Here is an 18755-nt window from a genome sequence, read left to right on the forward strand (position 1 = left end):
ATAAAACAAGAAAGAAATCATTAGGAAAACAGCAAGCTGTTGAGAAAACTAAAAGCCAGACACTGTCACACTGTCTTAAAGATTTGAAATGCTGCAGCAGAGAGGTTCTTTTTTTTTTTTTAATAGCTCTCTTCATTCTGAAAGGTCATGTCAATAAGAGAGATGAAGGGTTATCCTTTATGATCTCTAATAATTTAAGATACTGTAAACAAATAAATCCTGGGGATAAGGAAATATTTATTAGTCTTAGGAGACTTAGCAGGAGTTTAGTTAATGCATTGCTACACACCAGGTGGCTGAAATTAGAAGAGAAAGATCAGTCCCACGGATGTCTTCCCAGAACATTAAGCACACATTCTTATTATGATAGTACAGGCATCTTTTTAAGAACAAGAGGCATTGTCTTTAAAATTTAGATGCCTGACCAAAACAAGTGATAATTAAAGAGAGTGAGCATGAAATACCTGGACACAGACCCTGGAATTTCAACAGATCAGGGAAGAAGACTGCAGTATGGAATGAGAAATTGGTATAATAAAATTTTTACCACATCTCCAGCTTTTATGTATACTTTTTAATTTTTATTTTGTTCTTGAGAGAACTTTACTTTTATTTATTTATATGTGGTGCTGAGAATTAAATCCAGTATTTTATGTATACTTTTGACTTGAACTAAAATTTATAATTTTGGATGAAACTTCTCTGAATGGTAGAAGGATATTTTCTTTTCATTTCTGAGCAAAATTATAATGTACACCAAATTCTGCTTCCTTCGAGATCTACCTTCAAGATGGATTCCTTGACTTCTGTGGGAAACCTTAAGGAACCCTGGAAAAGCTCTTCTAATGCTCATATTCAGTGAGACAACGCCTCTGCCCCCCAAATAAAGAAGCAAATGATTTTAGATTAGATAAGTACCCAGAGAGAATGATAGAGTTGTACCATATGGAACTGGAAATCCAGATGAGACTGAGCAATGTAGACTACCCAATGATCCAGATGTTCCAAATTGCCAAACATATTAAAATTCCCACACAAGCCAATGTTCTACCTGTTGTACCTCCATTTGAGGGTTGTGACCCATGGAAATGGCCAAATTTAGAAATGTTTTTAGGAAGGGAAAATTTTGCCTATATTTTTAACTTTATTTTAGAGCATTGTTATAATGAGCTAAATTTGAATAAGTCAATAGTAGGTGATATCTGGGGTAATTGTTGGGAGCTTCACATAGTGATGATGCAGTTCTCTAGTCTTTTTATTTATTTATTTTTTATTGGTTGTTCAAAACATTACAAAGCTCTTGACATATCATATTTCATACATTAGATTCAAGTGGGTTATGAACTTCCATTTTTACCCCAAATACAGATTGCAGAATCACATTAGTTACACATCCACATTTTTACATAATGCCATATTAGTAACTGTTGTATTCTGCTACCTTTCCTATCCTCAACTATCCCCCCTCCCCTCCCCTCCCATCTTCTCTCTCTACCCCAACTACTGTAATTCATTTCTCTCCTTGTTTATTTTCCCATTCCCCTCACAACCTCTTATATGTAATTTTGTATAACAATGAGGGTCTCCTTCCATTTCCATGCAATTTCCCTTTTCTCTCCCTTTCCCTCCCACCTCATGTCTCTGTTTAATGTTAATCTTTTCCTCCTGCTCTTCCTCCCTGCTCTGTTCTTAGTTGCTCTCATTATATCAAAGAAGACATTTGGCATTTGTTTTTTAGGATTTGGCTAGCTTCACTTGGCATAATCTGCTCTAGTGCCATCCATTTCCCTGCAAATTCCATGATTTTGTCATTTTTTAGTGCTGCGTAATACTCAATGGTGTATCTCTAGTCTTAATTGAAGACCATTATGATTATATAATCATTATAATGATTATATATAATTATAATGATGTTGTTTACCATTGGCATATCCAGACTTTAGAGCTTAAATGCCCTGGATCAAGAAAACCAACAATGAGATGTCTGTGTTGTGGCCCTAGGTATCTGATTCCTATGGTAATCAATGAGGGTAAATTGAGGAAAGGGAAAAAAATACTAATTTTTATACAAAAATTATTTTGTTTATATCTCATTACTTTGATTATTTATAAAATCTTGGTCCTCCACTTTCTCAAACAAGAAGAGGGTATGTCAATGGTTTTTAAACTTTGATGTACATCAGAATTCTCGTGAGAATTTGTTAAACACAGGTTGAGGGGTCTCACCCCTTAATGTCTGCAGTAGTTTTGGGGAAGCTCAAGAAGCTGCATTTATAACAGGTTCCCATGCCATGTAAGACTGCTAATATGAAGAACAAACTTGGGTATCACTGGGGTCGATAATATTTATGATTTCCTTCACATTTGAACACTATGAACATAATGAGGCAAAATAAGCACTGTAGTTTTCTTTCTGGAAAAGAAATTCTGCCAAAGTCATTTATCTGCCTGGAGGATATTTGTGTGCAGGGAATTTCTGAGAGATGTTAAGGTTGTCATCTATGGCAGCTATTGTGTCTGTTTATATATGTCAGAGATGCATAAATTTGAGTTGAACTTTAGAAGGTTTGTCTATGTGCAAGTCATTTAAAAGAAATATTCACCTGAATGGAAACATAACAAAATGATCCTTGGTATTTAAGCTCCTATTAAAGTAGCAAACATTTTCTTTTATAAGACAAAATAGTATTATAGTGGGCTGCCTTTATGAATAGGTGATATTTTTAGGACCCTCAGTAGATGCCTGCAACTATAGTTAGCACCAAACCATATACACATACACTTTTTTCCTTAAAACATATCTATAATAATTTATAAATTAGGTACATTAAGCAATTGACACTTACTAATAACAAAATAGAACAATTACAGCAACATACTGTAAGAAAAATTACGTAAATGTGGTCTTTCATTATATCTTACTCTGATGTGCTTAACTTTCTTATAATGATGCGAAGTGGTGCAGTGCCCACCTAAGGAGATGAAATTAGGTGAATGCCACAGATTTTGTGACATAGCCATAGACTACTACTGATATTCTGACATGTCACCCTCTTCAGGTTACCTGGATTTATGGAGCCATGATAATGTCCATGAGTGAATGTCAAAAGCAGATGATGTTGATAGTTGGGAATCCTTGGTAGTGGAAGTGTTTGTTTATTTTCACCCTGAACTCTTTTGGAAAAACATTGTAGCCAGAAGTTATTTCTTTTAACACATCAAAGTATTGATTATGGAGGTTATAATCCTTCAGTAACCATTCAGGTGACTTTCCTACTAGGTTTCATCCAAGGATTATATTCCTCAATTTTGCTTTTTAATATTTGTGTTGTTAGAAAGACTTCAGCAAATTTTGTGAATGTCTATGTTGCTAGTTCTTCTCTAGTTTCACTTAATCTCCTCTTCTTTTGTAGATGATGCAATGAGTTCTTCCTGTCACTCATTTGTTTACACTTTGTGATGGCCTTCAGTATGTTCTTCCACTTTGACAAGCATGTCAAGCAAATTTTTCTCCACTAACTTACTGCATGAATGAGCTTCTAACCTCCCTGCTCTCCAGGAAAGTACTCAAATCATTCACAACATTACTCCCTAAGTTCTTTCAGCAAGCATTTACCATTTTAGGTTTTAATTCATCCATGCAGATTTGATGAATTCAAATGTGTCAGCAATAGTGAATGATTTCCAGCACTGCATTATATCCAGATTAGGGTCTGCATTAATTGCTGATCAAATTTGGTCAAGTGCCAGGAGGGTGTATGGGGACTTGACAAACTGAATGCTGCCTTGGTCAAATGGTTAAGACAATAATGTTGTGTTTGAAGGTAAAAAATACAACTTCAACATTTTTTATTTTTCATAACAAATGATTTTAGGATGGCTAGGTGCATCGGCTAATATTAACAGGAACTTTAATTACACTCTTCCTTTTTCAAGTATTTTTTTTTACTTCTTGGATGATATCTTGGTGGAACAATTTTATAAAATGGTGGTTGTCACTCAGACTTTCTGATTTTGTTGCCAGAACACAGGTAGATAATTTTTTACTTTATATTCTAGAGTACAGGGCCCTTTGCTCTGAACACTGCGTGGTATCATCATATGGCCTGTAGATTTGCCACATAGTACCAGAGTTAACCTCTCCTTCTATGTTTTATGTCTAGGTGCCTCCTTTATACTTTCATGAATATAGGTTCTATTGGTCACCAAAGAGCCTAATTTTATCACAATTTAAGTCTTTATTTAGATGGTATGCTTTCTCCTTTACCAACTTCTTTATCTGCGATGGAAATATGGCAGCAGATTCTTCACTGGCAGACACAGCTTCTTTAATAACTTTTATATTTTCATTTTAAAATCTATTCCTGAATCTGTGTAACCATCCCTTACTTAGGGTCAATCATTTCAGTGTCTCTCTTGCTTAAGTCTTCATATATGCTCAGTGCTTTCATGTTGTGCAACATGTTGCTATCAACTAGAACATGCTTTCTGTCCATTCCTTCCACTCTTAAATTTAATAACTTTTCTGTCTTAACTAAGCACTTGTCACCTATTACAGTAACAATCTTTTTAGTTTAAGATGCATCAGCAAAACTAGCATAGATTTAGTTCTCCTTCCTCACAATTTCATGCATGGAATAGTCTATCTTACCATTGATCTTATTAACTTCAGTATGAGATTTTTGCTTTCTTCATGAAGTCAAGAACTTTTACCTTTCAACTTAAAAGAAACACTTTACAGCTTCTCTCTAGCATATCAGAATTTCTGTCATCACTATTCTTGTACTTTGGGACAATTATCAAGTAAAATAAAGGTTACTTGAATTCAGCACTGCAACATTATGATAGTCCAATAACCAAGACAGAGCCAAGTAACTAAAAAATGAGTAATAGATATAGCCTGGATATGCTGGACAAAAAAATGATTCATGCTCCAGGTGGAAGAGAGCAAGATGGAGGGAAATTTCTTCATGCTTCTAAGAATGGCATGCTATTTGAAACTCACAAATTGTTTATTTTTGAAATTTTTCATTTAATATTTTGTACTACAGTTGGCCATGGTAACTTAATCTACAGAAAGAAAATTGCAGATTAGGGGGGAGATACTACATTGCTAGTAATAATTATCATTTAAATTTATACTCTGAATCTAAATATTTAATCTGAATATCTATAATGTATGGTGGAAATAAATTAATTTTTCGTGAGATTGGCTAAGTAGCAACTAAGATGTATTTTTCCTGGACACAGAAAGACTTGTTTGAGATGACATTGTAATTGAGGATAAAAGAGAGGCAACATTTTCATGTCTGCTTCCTTCTGTAGGTCTTCCCAATTTATCAAAGAAATAGATTGTTTAGATTGCCCATGCTTGGAAAATGTTCATTTTATCAGTTTTGTAACGAAATACTCATGCAGTCATTTTCATGATATACAAACAATAGATGGTTTCATTTATTTTCTAACTTATTCAGGGACTTTTAGTAGGTTCAAGATAGATAGACCTAGGGTCTAGATCTAGTTTCTCCCTAATTATTAGCTGTGACCCTCTTTCTGTCATTAATTTTATTACCTGGGGAGTAGAACTTGTGATGATTGACTTCATAAAATTTCTGTGAAGTTAGAAGAGATAATGCTGATTATATCTGCTTCCCTTGTTGGGACATATATTTTCTAAGACATGATAAGTGATTGTGTTTATGATTATGTAAATACAAAATCACAAAGTTTAACTTTTCCTTACCTTTTTATCAGAATTTTAGTCACAAGTCTGATTTTTTTGTTTTCTTTTTAAAAAGTGTTTTATTTTTAATTGACATAGTATTTGCACAGGTTTATTGGCACATTGTGACATTTTAACACATATATACAATGTGTAATGATCACATGAGGGTACTGGGCATACCTATCACCTCAGATTTTCACCATCTCTTCATGTTGGTGTGTTAGCTTGGTGTTGCTGTAACCAAAATACCTGACAAGAATAACTCAGAGGGGGAAAAGTTTATTTTGGCTTATGAATTCAGAGATTTAGACTTGGTGGGCCAACTCCGTTTCTCTGGGCTCAATCTGAGGCAACACATGGTGGTGGAAGAGTGTGGCAGAAAGAAGCTGCTCAGGATATGGCAGCTGAGATGCAGAGAGGGACGTAGGGAAGGGGCTACAAGGAAGATGAGCCCTTCCAGGGAATGCCACGGTAATTTACCTCTTCCAATCACACCCCACCTGCCTGTAGTTACCACACATTTATTCCATTCAAACTAGGATGGACTGATTTGGTTTTAGCTTTTATAATATAATCATTTTATCTCTGAATATTCCTGAATTAACCCAGGAACTTTGGAAGAGAGACACCTTATATCCAAACCATACCATTTGGGAGCATCCCCAAATCTTTCCTACTAATTATTTTGAAAAGGTCAATTAATTGTGCTCAACTAAAGTTTTTTATTGTGCTACATAACATTAGAAGTTATTCCTTCTGTACAATTGTACCCTGTATTCTTTAACCATCCTCTCTTCATCCCTTTCTCTCACTCTTCCTAAGCTCTGGTAACCACTCTTCTGTATTTCTATGAGATCAATTTTTTAGCTTCCATATATAAATGAGACATGTGGTATTTGTCTGTCTTGATTTATTTCACTTAATATAATATACTCCAGCTCCATCTATGTTGCTGCAAATAGAATTTTATGTCTTTTATGATTACATTGAACATACATATATTAGCATATTAACATTATTAATATATTATAATGTATTATATACAATATATTAATATATTTCAATAACATACTATATATTGTACTAGTATATAAATACATGTATATTTATATACACATAGGCATACACACACACACACACACACACCACATTTTGCTTATCTTTTTATTTATCAGTGGACATAGTTGATTCAATATCTTGGCTATTGTGCACAGTGTTCCAATAAATATGAGCATACAGATGCATCTTTGACATACTGATTTAATTTCCTTTTAATATATAACCAGTAGTGATATTGCTGGATCACATGGTAGCTCTATTTCTGTAGTAGCACACATTCCCACCAAAATTGTGAGAGTCCCTCTTTTTCTGCATCTTTGCAGCATGCTAGTTTTTTTTGTCTTTTTGATAATTGCCATTTTAACTGAGATAAGATAATATTTCATGGTGGTTTTGATTTGTATTTTCTCAAATTACTGAGCATTTTTTATATCCTGTTTTGAGATTTTTTTTTTGCGGGGGGACATTCACCCATTTTTTAAATGAATTATTTCGTCTTTCTATTTGACATTGAGTCATTTGAGTTCCTTATATATCTTGGAAATTAATCTTTTTGATTAACAGTTTGAAAATAATGTTTTCCTATTCTGTAGGTTGTCTCTTTATTCTGATTATTTCCTTTGCTGTATAGAAGCTTTTTCATTTAATGTAATCTCATTTGTCATTTTTTTTTCTACCTGGGATTGTGGAGTCATATCCAAAAATTCTTTGCTCAGACCAATGCTTTAAAACATTCCCCTGCATTTTCTTTTAGTAGTTTCATAGTTTGGGGTCTTAAGTTTATGTCTTAGGCCATTTTTTAATAGATTTGAATAGAAGAGGGTCTAGTTTCTTTCTTCCACATGTGACTATCTTCTTGTTCTCCTGCCACTTTTTATACCTTTCTCCAATGTATGTTATTGATACCTTTGTTGAAAATCAGTTGGCTATATATATGTGAGTTAATGTATGGGTTCTCTGTTCGGTTCGTTTGATTTCTGTGTCTGTTTTATGTCAGTTCCATGCTGTTTATGTCAGTTCCATAGCTTTGTAGTGTGTTTTAAAGTCTAATAGTAATGCTTCCAGCTTTGTTCATGATTCTGTGAACAAGACTGGGAAATAATTAGATAATACTACAAGTTGTCAGATATTCCCTTATTTCTTCCTATCTACCTTCTTGCATTCATTTTGGAAATCTGTGTCTTATCACTTGCTGTATTCTGATGGCAATGACCTCAAGGAACTCACTTTCTAGTAGGGAGAGATGAATAGAGACACAAATATTTAAAATCCAGTTTGTCAACTATTATTGAGTCCAGTCTGGTAGTTCAGAAGGGAGAATAGAGTATTATACCTGAGGATGAAGAATTGCTTTAGAAAAGGTGGCATTCCCAATAAGTTTTGGAAAATGTTTACCAAAAGACTATAATGAGACTGGGAAATAATGATTTATCAAATAATAAATGCTTAAAAAGCCGTTGAAGATGTGATTGAGTTTGCAGTATAAAAATGTGTGAGTCAGTGTGGAGATACAGAAGGGGAATAGAAGAAGGAGAAGAGGAAGACAGAAAGGAAATGATGTTCCATGCACAGGGATCAAATATAAAGGTGCCTGTCATGCAGAAGAATTCGGACTTTATTCTGAGCATGGTGGGTGAGATCTTGACACTTTTAAGAAAGGTATCAACATGATCTGACATATTTTACAAAGATGTGCAGGAATATCCAGTCTAACCTATATGCTGAAAACTGCAATTAAATGTGGATATGACCCTTGGAAGTTTCTGAAGAGAAACCTGTGATAGAATATTTTTTTTTTAAGAATTAAGAGATTCCTCTTTTTAGTTGCAAAAGGGAAGGATGATTTTCTTAGCATACCAAGCATTTAAGATCTTCCTTTAGGATGCTGAAATGATGCTGTTATCCATTTATTTCAACATTACATTTTGTCTTTAGAAGTGTAAAATGTGTTGGATATCTACTGAAAAAAACAGGTGTAAAGTGTTGACTATTATGTCAAATGCTGTGAAATCTTTTTGTAAATGAAGCTGTTTTACAATAAAATAAAATAAAAGTTTATTTGCTGCTTATGCTTATTGCTCACTTGAAATCATAATGGTCATTTATGACATCAGATTTTGTCCCTGTGGAAAGGATTATGATGTTGTAAAGAAAATATTATGATTTTTGAGTAAAGAAGAATGAGAAACAGATGATCTCTTAAAATGCAAATTATATTTTTATGCAAATATCCTTATTTGTAAAATACAAAAGAGAAATGCACAAATTTGTCCATTAAAAGTGCTATACAAGCAGAAATCTCTAAACTGAATGAATTTTTGAGTTTTTTATAGGCATCTAAAACCTTTTTTAAATGTAAACTTCTCCAATTTACAATTACAATTTACAATTTACTTTTCAAGAAAAAAAACTTAAAAGATTTGGAATACCAATATTTTTATGGAAATGACTTTGGAGTTTTATCATAAAAAAATTGAAGCTACATTTATAGATTTGTCATAAAATTACTACTGACAAATCCATAAAAAGTAAATTTAAAAGTCTGGTGGGTGGAAAACATAAATAAAATATGAGAAGAAAAAAATTTCTTTTGCTCATCTGTCTTCTGAAACATTTTGAAAATTATTCTACCATCTTATAAAAATTTTTATTCTCATGTGTATTAGGTTGATTTTTAATGGATCACTTCCTACACAAAACCATGGGGTCTCTTTAGGTCTTTTTTAACTTGAGAATGGAATGTTATACTATTTCCATGTATGGGATGGAGGTATCTGCTACATTTTCTTTCTTTATAGGAAATTACTTTCAGTGACTTCTGCAAGTTGAGGAAAATTGGAGCTCTGGTATTTCAGAATAACTATGCTAGCAAAAAAAATGAGAGATGATGCCATCAGACCTTTTTTTTAATCGTATCTTAAGACACCTCAAATTTTGTTGTCAGAGGCAAAACATCATAGCTCTGAATTTGAATTGCTATCATAGGTGAAAAAAATGTAATTTATCTAATAATCATTTGGTCTATTAATAAAATCTGTTAGTTTTGTTTTTATGCAATAGGACCATTTAATTGTCAGCTATTTTTAACATAAGTATGCTAGTATATTTTTATAACTTTTAAAATTCTAAGATGCCATGTAGTGCCTGGTATTTAAAAATCATTTTTCCAGGTTTATACAACTACAGACTTCCACAAACCCATACCAAACCAAAAAAACCTCCATAGTGGTGGTGGGTAGATTATAGAGTCACGAAACAAACATTCAAGGCCTACTTTGTCACTTATTAAAGAATTAATTAAAGAATCAATTTGACCTGTGTCTAACTTTTCTGCTTATTTATTTTATTCAACCAAAATAAGAGGTATTTCTGAGAATGAAAATAGGTCATTTATATGGAATTGCTCAGTATACTTTAAAACCTATAAAATGTAAGGTATTATTATAATGATGATTTTATTATTACTAAAATAATCCCTATTCTTTAGGCAGTTATCACTGAAAATATAAATTTTGTAAGTCTGGTTATTCAGCCCTACTGGTCCAGAAACTGTGGAGTTATTCCTTGGAGTGTTTCTTTGTTTCAAGGGTCTCACTCTCTTGCCCAGGCTAGTCTCAAACTTGTGGACTCAGGTGTCTTCCTACCTCAGCCTCTTCTTAGCCGTCACACCCCACACTGACCTCGCAGTTGTTGTTCACAGAATTATTGATATTGGCTTTAAAACCTTCCAGACTAAGGAACAGGGTAGTTGAGAAGGCCATTGTCTGTGGATCTGAAGTTAAGTACATATTAGTTTCATATTGCCTTCAAAAAAATCTGTAATGGGTATTTATTGCTGCATTATAAATTAACTCAGAACTTAGCATCTTGAAGCAACAGACATTTAGATCATGATAGTTTCTGTAGATCAGAAATATGGGAAGTTCAGCTAAGTGCCTATGGCTCAAGGTCTTTTAAGACATTGCATTCAAGTTGTTTCTGGGGCAGATTGTCTCCATCTCAAAATGAAGAAGGGTGAACTTTCAAGTTCACTTAAATGGTTATGGGCAGGTTTTTTAACATGTGAACCTCTCCACATACAATTTGTTTTCCCATAGGGGAAATGATGAGGAGGAGAGAGGGAAGGGAAAACAAACATTAGCTGAAACCACAGTTATTTTATAGTCTAACTTTGGCAGTGACAGTCTGTTATATCCACATATTCTAATAATTTAATAATTAGAAAAGAATCACTCAGTCTAGCCCATACATACACAAGGACATGATTGCCAAAAAGCATTTTAGCAACTGCCTGCCACAGTCTGTCTTCTGTTCCCCGGTACATGAAAAATTCATTCACCCCCTCTGAAAGTCTTGTCTCATTCTGTCATAGCATTGACATAAAGTTCAGAATTGTATCATCTCAACCTGGACCAGGAGTCAGGGAAGTTCCTTGGTATAGTGCATAAGTACAGCTTCCAAAATTAAGTTCCTCCTGATCTCTAGACACATGAAACAAAACATACAAGTTATCTTCCACCTACATCCCTGACATATAATGTTGGGGCAGGTATAAAATAACTACTATAGACATTGCAATTCAAAAAGGATACAATGAAATTCAAAAATCTAGCTAGGCAAAGATTGGAAGTAGTTCCAGTGGATCTCAAAGCATGAGAAATGTTTTCAGTGGCTCCCAGCTCAACTCTCTGGGCTCTTGTTTTCACCCTTGACCCAGATATTCATTTTTCACAAAAGGCCGCACAGTTCTGTAGCTGAGCCACACTTTCAGTCTGACTCCTGCTGATAAAATTCTAGGGGTACCAAAGGCCTCTCCTAATTATATACAGTTTTCATCAGGACAATTTAGATTGTTGTGGCATATATAACTTTTAAATACTTGGAATTTCTTCTGCATAGTTCCTTGGAATTCATTTTATGACATGAAAGTATGCCACATGTCTCCTCCAGATAACCCTTTTCTACCTTGAGTCTTTGCTGGAAAGCTAAAGAACAATACTCTTAAGTTTCATAGAAACCTTCTTATTTAATTCAGAAGGTGATATAGCAGACACTTAATCTATTTTAATTTCATTTATGCAAAGTTCCAAATAGCCAAAACTCAGCTATATTATTGGAGGCTGTCACAGTACTGACCACAAAGGAACAACTAGCAAATACCTTAAAGGAGTTACTACTCCTGGGTGGAGGGAGAGGGACACAGGGAGAACCATATGAGGGGATTAAAAGTTGTTTTTAATCTTTCATATATTATGCTACATGATACATACACTGGTACTTTATAGTTTTCATTAGAATTCAAACATATAGGCATGTGTATATCATATACTATTTTGTCCACATGATTCATACAAAAGAAAATTGGAAAACAAGTATAGTTATTAAAATACAGTAGGGAGTGCTCTCTGAAACCCAAACAAAGCATAGGAGTATTGTGTTTTGAAGTCGAGGGTAGAAAGAATCTAAGGAGGTGAAGTTGTATTATGCCATTAAAATTTGAATTGTATGCAGGTATTAAGTGATTGAACTTAGTTCAATTAACAAGTTTGCCTTTTGGCATGCTTTGTTAGCTATTTAGTAATATTTTTCTAAAATGAAAAATGTTCCAGAGGAACAATATGAACATTTCATTAATCACATCTAAATCAACATTTTTCTCAGTCTAATAATTTTTTTTCTACATATATTTTGTGAAACCAGAGGGGAAAACATTAAAAAAAATGAGAGGCAAGAATAAAACTCCTGGGTACCCTTCAGGTATGGGGGAGATTAAAACTAAGAGAAAATGTTGTCTTCAGCCATGGCTGACGATAGTTAGGTGTTATCTTTGATGGAATTGTGTTGACTTTTCCAAGTTGTTTATTTCCCAAACTTGACTTTCCATTCTCTGGTGGCCTTAGGAAGTTTCTTCTTTATAGTTTTATGTTTGTAACTTTGCAGTGCCTTTATTAGTGCTCGTAAGCATCTAATAAATATTTGTTGGCTGAACAGATGGATATATGTAATGAGTGATTGGAATTGCTTTGTTAACACCCCAATTATAAAGGTACAGAAAGTACATCAGTGGTTTAGTGAAAGAGTTAAGTAAGTACTTGGGCTCTGGAACCTAACTGCCTAGAAGAGAATAACATCTTTACACATACTGCCTGGATTTTTGGGACAAGTGATGCAAACTTTCTTGCTCCAGGTCTATCATTTTTTAAAGGGAATAGTAATAATACCAGTTTCTTGGGGTGTTGGGTGCTTCAGACAGTCCTAACACTTAGTAAACAGCTCAATATACTTACTATTGCCTCAGTTGGCAGGCCATCAGATTCAATCAAGACTTATAAGGACCAACAAAAAGTGGTTCCAAGAAAGAGAAGGTGCATCCTCCTGTGTTCATCTTCCATACTCTCATTTCTCTCATCACTGAATATATTATCTTTGACATTTTGTGTTTACTAGTATATATCTCTGTTTTATCCTGAGATCTCAGAGAGGAAGCCCGTTTCCTCCCAACACTGCTACAGCTCCATTGACTGCACACCAACATCCCCCAATCTAATCAGAAACCATCTGATAGTTTTATGTCCTGATTCTAACAACCTTGATAACTGAGAGCCTTAAAAATTACAAGCCTAGCTGAAAACTCAGGCATTATAACCATATCCCTTAACAGTAGTTAATTGTGCTTTGAACTTCTCTCACCTTGAATTTAAGTTTAAATTTGCTATTTACCTATATGTGTGATAAAGGGGTGGCATAAAATAGAGCTGGGATTCAATGAGGAGAAGTCAATGATAGAGAAGGGGTGAGGAAGAAAATCCCATTGTTCATGGGAATGGTGGTATCAGCTAAAGGGAATGCTGAAAGCATTTGTGGATGCGCCTAGGCCCACAAGGTGTTGTGCAGCAATTGTAACCCCTACAATCTCGTATTTCACTGCATGATTCAACAGAAAGTAAAATATGAGGTAAAAGATTAGTGGGTTTAGGGAGATAAGGCAGTGCATTAATGGTTTACTGTTTGGAGAGTATCATATATAACAGCTCAGGACACAAATTTTTTGATAAATGACATCTTCAGGGAATGTTCAGATAAAATAAAAGTTTTCCAATTAGTTTCCTTCAGATAATGTCACTTTGCCTCATGAACATACTGTGGTTTCCTTCATTTTTTTACGTGTGGGTTTGTGGCAGATTTAGACAAAGGTGAGTGAACCCAACTTTACTCTCAGGATACATATTTCAAAATGGTGTACTGGTTCTTAGGCAGGTAACTTCCACCAGCCAGCCCTCAAGGTGAATAAGAAATACCTTTCTGGCTCTTTGGAGCACTAGCTCTTTCAGGACATTACATTTCATCTGCAGTACACTAATTGGCAATTTGGGAGCCTGAAGCTCTAATGTAACCCCTAGAAGAGTTGTTACCTCACAACTAGGGGTTCATTTATTTACCCGGAGGAATCATAGAATTGCAGAGTTTGAAGGAAAATATACAGGCCTTGGCCAGAGGAAAATAGGAAAGTCAGGTATTATTATACGCCCCTTTAACCCTAGAGGCAGTCCCTGCAAAGTCTTCGGGTCATCTTAAACCCACTTCTTGCCTCTGTCTGATCAGGAAAGTAATTCTAGGCCAATTGTGGATGGAAACTGAGAAGTCGCTGTCTTATGAAGTCCACGGGCTTTGTGATGTTTTCTGTCATGTCAATGGGTTGATAATGAGATCTGAACCTTATTGATCTTGTCCTTGAGCACTTGTCCTTTCAAAAGGACTTGTTCAACCTATTTCTAAAATGTACCAATCTATTTAATTTTAATGTTTTTTTTTTTTTTTTTTTTTTTACCAGAATGGCTATATATTTACATCATGTAATAGGCTCCAGCTTGAAGCATTCTTTGTAAATTACTAATGCTACATTTTAAGTTTATTATGTCTTTTTAACTTAGAAATCACTGTAGAATGTTGGTTTCTGAAACCGAATGATCAGAGGCTTCAATTTAGTTCTGCTTACTAACTTATAGTCTGGTAAAATTATGTAGCTTCTTCAAGACTTTCTGTCCTCCTCTGTAACTAACTTATCTCCGGTGTTGACTATGAGGATTAAATAAGATAATGCTTGTAAAGCTCTCACTGTGGTGCATGAAACATAGCAAATCCTAGAAATATGTGAGCTGTGATCATCATTGCACAGAAATAGTCATGGTTAAAGTGTGCTTTGTGCTATAAAACTTTCTTTAAAAATTAGTGACATCAAATTATAAGGGAAGAGGTCTTTGTTTTCATAAACTTCGAAGACTGCATAAAACTGTCAATTCTTTTATAAATTATTTTAATGGAACCATAGAAATATAATTTTAAAACTTTACTTGTTAAGGATAATGTATGCACTTAAAATAGAAGAAAACAAACTGCAATTCTTTAAGTGTCTGTTGATTTTAACTCCTCACTGAGTTAAGCAACTTTAAACTCAGGACAAATGAGCAATCTTTTCCATAATTTGTTATTCACTTAATTTTCTTTCATGGTAACAATTCTAAATCCCTGAATTTTAAAACATAGATAAGATTATTAGCCTTATTATTTCATGACAAAATCTAAATCCTTAATTCTGTTAGTTCATAGAGCAAATGTTTGATGTCTCTGAACACTGTTTGCTTCTTAGTAAAATAAAGTGTACGCTACCTCATAATATTAAGAAAATAATTGGGTTCAATTGACATGACAAAGCTATTAAAAGCTATTTTAATGTAAAGCAACTTTCTCTTCTGAAGTCCAACTTGCTCCTTGTGGTGAAGATAAAGCAAACTCCAGAAGCTTAAGCTTTGTTGGAGGTCCCAGGACTAGCTTTGGCAGATCCCAGACGTATCCTGGATCTGCTACACCAGAACTAATCAAAATATGTTTGACCATCATGTTCTCAATGAGATGTTCCACAGAAAAGAGTCTCATGGGCAAATGCATTCAGAAAATGTTTTTTTGTTGATTTATAATGCTTACCCACTAGAGACTTATTTTCTTTCAGTAGAGTAACCTATTTAACCATATACAATGCAGCATTTCTCAAATATATTTTACCTTGGTACCCAACATCCCTCAAAAGCTATATGCTTAACCAAGCTGTTAGCCTAGCCTAGCTGACATTAGAGATGATTATTGTGGTGTCAGTTCATGCCTGTTTCCAGGTGAGCTCAGATGACTATAGATAGAGGCATAGAAAGAGCTCACATAAAAGACCTGGTTTACCTATAAATTGATTTTTCTAGAAGGGGCCAGTCACAAAGATAGATGACATGAGAAGACAAGCATGACTAGGGCAAAGATGCCATCTGTTTGACTTTGAGTTTTGGCTATCTCTGAGACATCTGAGTGAGGATAAAAGACCAGCAGTTGGGTACACAGGTGTGACTCTTAAAAGAGACATCCAAGGTGCAAATATAATCAGTTTTATTAATTGATACATTTAATTAACCCATTTGGATATTAAAGCTTAGAGGGGATGATGGGAACTTTGGTAGTTAATGTAGTTTTGTAGAAAGAGTATTGGGGATAAAAAGAGAATGGTCTTAGAATCACTAGCTTTTAAAAGGTAGGCAAAGGAAGAGACAGTATTAATTAACAGCTCTTTAGTGGATGATATTATTGATTACTAATACTTTGAGTGAACTGCAAAAACTCAGAAAGATTTTAATATGTCTGAAATCAAGTAGCTAAAGAGTGTCAGGTTTAGACCTCCAGCACAGGCTCTTGCCTCATGCTGACTTAGTCCTGTTCCTAGAACACGTTGACTACTTCTCTTCTGCAATCAGCTCTCTGTTAGGTTCTTTCCCTCAAAGAACTTACATCCAGTATATAGAACATTGTAAACATCAGTGCTAAATACTGGGTATGAGGTATAAATCCTGTAGGTGTGGGGAGAAGTTTATCAATGGATGGTTTCACTCTTGTTTTAGAGCTAATAAAATAAGTAAATGTCTCAATCAAAGTTGAAAATAATGAACTTGTTACTCCAAACCATCATAAGTATGTTAGAAGAAATTAGCATTTTAATAAGGCAAGAAAGTCCAGAGTTGTTGATAAATTTTTTAATCCATAATTATACTACAATTCCCCTAAAAGATATTTAACTTAAATATTTTTAAAAATATTTTGTTTTAGTAGTAGTTGTATATATGCATATATATTTACACATACATACAATCACATGTGTTTATATCACAATAATAGAAACAAAATTTAGTAGCCAGTCTAAGAACCAAACCATTTCTGGGTTTTACCTTTATCATTGACATTTACATTGTCAATGCTTAGAATTTGTTTCTGATTGTTTATAAAATAGTTATTTTCCACCAACAATAAAGTGGAAATGTTCGTACTTGCAAAAACAAAAAACAGGAAGATGTTTATGCTGAATGAAGTATGTATCTTCAATAAAAAAAAAAAAAATCTGAATGAAGCCAGTTTTGCAGTTTTAAACTGTCTTAAACAGAATGACACAGATCTAATTAATAGTGCAAAAACATTAAAAAAGAGCTGGATTAATTGTTGAACAGTGTTATATATTGTAATAATGAGGCAATTTATTTCAAAGAACAGGAAAATATAACCATTATTGCCAATACTATGCCAAGCAAATTCATCTATTTAGAGATTGCAATCTTCAACGGTACTTTGTGCCTCTTACTGTTTGCATAGTGTTTTGGTCAGATTTTTCACTGCTGTGACCAAAAGACCTGACAATAGCAATTATAGAGGAGGAAAAGTTTATTTTGGAGCTCACAGTTTCAGAGATCTCAGTCCATAGATGGCCAGATCCATTCCTAAGGGTTCAAGGTGAGGCAGAATATCATCATAGTGGAAGAGTGTGGTGAAGGGAAACATGTATATCACACCAGGATATCACACCAGGAAACAGAGAGGGAGAGAAGTGGGGGACGAAACATTTACCCCCAAAGGCACACCCCCAGGGACCCACCTTTTCCAGCCATTCCCTGTCTGCCTAGAGTTACCACTCAGTTAATTCCTACCAAGAGATTAATTCACTGATTGAGTTAAGGGTCTCATAATCCAATCATTTCACCTGTAAACCTTCTTGTGTTGCTTCACACATAAAATTTGGGGGACACCTAATCTAAATCATAACACACAGACCTCCTTGAACCATTGCAAACTTTCTCAGAACATAATAATCCTCACTTTCAACTGTTTTAATTCATGGGGTTGCTATAATAAAGTAGCAAATTTTCAATGGATTAAAGCAACAGAAATTTATTAATCACAGTTCTGGAGGCTTGAAGCCCAAAATCAAAATACTGGCAGAAACACGTTCTCTTTGATAAGTCTAGGGGAGAATCTTTCCTTGCCTCTGCTAGCCTCCTGTGCTTGCTAGCATTCCTTGGCTTATAGGGGCATCAGGCAAGTCACATGGCCATCTTCTTCCTGTTTCTTCACATCATTTTACCTCTGGGCATGACTATTGTTGTGTTCAAATTTTCTCTTTTTTATAAGGACACCAGTCATATTGATTTAGGAGCCACCCTAATGACTCCTTTGTAACTTAATTCCCTCTAAAACCACTTTATTTCCAAATAAGTTCATATTTTGAGATACTGGGAGTTAGAATTTGAACACTTCTTTTAGAGGGCTGTTATGATATGGATATATGGTGTCCTGCCAAAAGTTCCTGTGTTAATGTAGCAGGTGAAATGCTCAGATAATGAGAACTGTGATCTAAACAATAAATTAATCCATTTGATAGATTAATAATTCGCATAGGCTGAGTAGTAACTGTAGGTATGGATGGAGAAAATTAGATCACTGTAGGTGTGCCTTTGAGATTTATATTTTCTTCATGGTCATCATGGCTTCTTCCATTCTCATTCTCTCTGTCTCTCTCTATGTGTCTCTCTGTCTGACACCTTTCAGGCTGTCACGGGTTGATGGGTTGAGCAGCTATCCTCTTCCACACCCTTCCAACAGATGTTCTGCC

Source organism: Spermophilus citellus (genome assembly GCF_964194105.1).
Source record: "Spermophilus citellus genome assembly, chromosome: 1".
Lineage (NCBI taxonomy): Eukaryota > Metazoa > Chordata > Mammalia > Rodentia > Sciuridae > Spermophilus > Spermophilus citellus.